Raw genomic sequence first — 3,234 nt, forward strand, 5'->3', positions numbered from 1 at the left:
TATATGATACAATTTGATTTCACATTATTTAAAAAAAAACTATTTTGCAGAAAATTAAATGCTAAAACCTAATTAAAAGAAACCATTTTCTCTTTCTAACGACAGACTTGGTACAGGCAAAGTAAAAAATAAAAATTCGATCAACTACTGGAAATGATACTAGTGCAGGTTACTGGCATAGTGTAGAGTGTAGAGCGTAAACGGTCCCTTACAAGAACTATCTTCGACGATGTAACTCGTTGGACTTCTAATTGGACAGGATGTTTATTCCTTGTCTTCAAATAACGCGGGATTTTTATATATTCCAACACAGGCGATTTTCTTATGCTAGTGATTTGAAATACTGAGAAGATTGAGGCAAAAGTCTAGATTAGACCAGGTTATTATGAATATGTTTATGACCTCCATTGCTCGTCCGGAAAATCAAGAGAAGAAACGATGACATTTACTACTTGCTTTCGTGGCAAACAATTCTACTTCGTATTACTACATTTTTTAATGTTATTATTGAAAGTCATATCATTTAACTCCAACTTGTTTTTGATCAGCGATAGGGCCTCTGTTTCTAAAGGTTTCTTATTCGACGCGTACATGATGTAAATAGAATTATTCTTCTTCCAGCCTACTGGAAATGCTTTTGGTTACCAGTATTACAAGAGCTTAAAATCTTGTCGTATCGTTTTATTAATATAGGAAATGGCAGACTCATTATCTATCTTTAATTGGATTTTAGAGTCTTTTTTACATCAGTCACATAATCTTTTAGAATTAAGTCGATGCACACCAACTCGATGTAGAGGCATTAATTTGATACATTATTCTTTCATCAATTCAAATTTGGAATGTCGATTGAAAACCATATAGGTAAATATTTTGTTACTAACATAAAGAGACTCATCGTCTAAAACAGACGGATAAATTATTGAAAGAACATTTTCCTTGTGTTCGCTGGGCGAAGTCAAACTTTCTGTTCCTGTTTGTAAATTTTTCCACTTTTCTTGGATTCTAAATAATTTTTTATACAAGATGCCTACTTGTTCCTGTTTGCGTCTTTTTGGTATCATTTTCCTATAAAACTGAAACAACGTGAAACCATAAAAACATAAAACCTTTTGCTTTAACAGTCTTATGTTTCTTTCTCTAATCAAAATTTTAAACTACATTTTAGCTAGAACATAATCTGATCTTAAATACTTCCAACCTAACTGCGTGCTATACAGATTAAAAACTTTGGTTTCAATCATCGCAAAAGTGGAGAGCTTGTCCTTATAAGCCAAATTCAAAATAAATCGGATTAATTAATGTTAATATTTATACTGATTATATTTTTTAAAATAAATCTTTAAATCTTATTAAATCTTTTATCATTAAATTTACTTCACTGACGGTGTATGTTGCTTATCATGTATTCACGAAGAATGAATAAATGAACACTACTTTTAAGTATTTTCTTCGTTATTTAACTGAGTTTTAATGTAAAGTTTTTTTATTAGAAGTTTATACTGTTTCGAGGCAAAGGCGCTTGATCACGTTTGCATTCAGCCGCTAGACTCGAAGTTGTCGTTCCCGCTTCTCGGCGTGCATAATCCCCGCGCTCTGATTGACTCGTATTTTTGCTTAATAATTCAAAAACGAAGCTTCAAATCTTATTTTTGCAAAGGGAAATTTTGTTCAAAATCACGTCAACTACCTCCCATTTCAGGGACCTACACTAATTGTGAGACAAGCAGTAAAGACAAAAAACACTCATGATATTTGGAATGTAAAGTATTTTAGGCTTTAATTGTATGAAAGTTACTTCAACATTTATGTAGATAAAATATATAAAAATATAATGTCAATCTATATATATTGATAAGACTGTGTCCCGATAGTAGTGCAGAAACTTTGAAGAATAATTTCAGTGTTTTTACTAAAATTGAAGAAGATAACAATCTGTGGATTTCTAAGTCGACAATACGAATAGAATAAAATGAGCATAAAAACATTAGTGTTAGATACTTTACACAAAAAAATTTCAACGTACCAACAACACAAAGAATGTTTGATGAAACGCATAATTTTAAGGTTGTCGTTGTACTAACAGCACCGCATCGTAACAGGGTTATTCCACGCCAAATTGATCACTTTTGGATCTCATCATCTGCAATTTTGCTCTAATCAAAATGTATTGTAGTTAAGTCTTGAAAGTTTGTAATTTTTGCCCATTTTAACGAAAATAGGCTTCTCTTAAGATTTTTTTTTTCAGAAATTATAATACGAGGTGTGACACAAAAGTAACGGGACTAGTCCAATAAATCACTGTACCTGCAGAATCAGTTTTCCGTGATATTATCACCTTCAAAATAGTCCCCTTCAGCATTCACACACTTTTGTATTCGGCGCTGCCATTGCTGCTAACAATTCTGGAACGAGGTTTTTGGAAATCCCTTTGGGAGATTCTCCGTTTCTGCCTGAACCTTTTCAACTCAGGTGAAATAGGTTTTCTTTAAGCCAAATTTAACTTTAGGAAATAAAAAAAAGTCGCATGGAGCCAAATCGGCTGAAAAAGGAGGATGCTCCGTAACAGTAATATTTTTGCTGGTCAGAAACTGCTTGACAGACAGTGCCGTGTGAGCGGGTGCATTGTCCTGGTGCAACAACCACTCATCGCTCCACAACTGTGGCCTTTTTTTCCTAATTTTTTCACTAAATCTTTTTAGTACTTCAATATAATAGTGTTGGTTAACAGTCTGACCACTGGAAAACCACTTAATCATTACAATTCCATTAATGTCGAATTTTGATTTTGACATGCGTGCTTTCTTGAGTTTTGGGGATTCTGGAGACTTCCACTGCATCGACGAGCGCTTACTTTCTGGGTAATAGGTAAAAAATCATGTCTCATCACATGTTACAACAGATTTCAACAAATTTTACAAGAAACTTGATGTTTATTCGCTGTTCGGGTTTTATATTAAACATTTTTCCGGCAGAATGCAGTTGCACGTGTCCACTAAATAACGCAATACTTCCAAATGGTATGACCGATTCAATCGAAATTAGCAACATGAATAGAGGATGTGTGTGGGATGATGCCACCAAAACAATTTCTGCCAACTCCATTGTTTTTTCAAGCTACACACTTATTCCCATTTCTTTTGTGTCACACCACGTATTTATTCGATTTAGCTAAATTTCTTTGTTTTAATCATAAAGCATTGGGCTATTTTAAAATATTTTTTTCTAACGTCG

Source organism: Megachile rotundata, chromosome 2, assembly GCF_050947335.1.
Source record: "Megachile rotundata isolate GNS110a chromosome 2, iyMegRotu1, whole genome shotgun sequence".
Taxonomy (NCBI): domain Eukaryota; kingdom Metazoa; phylum Arthropoda; class Insecta; order Hymenoptera; family Megachilidae; genus Megachile; species Megachile rotundata.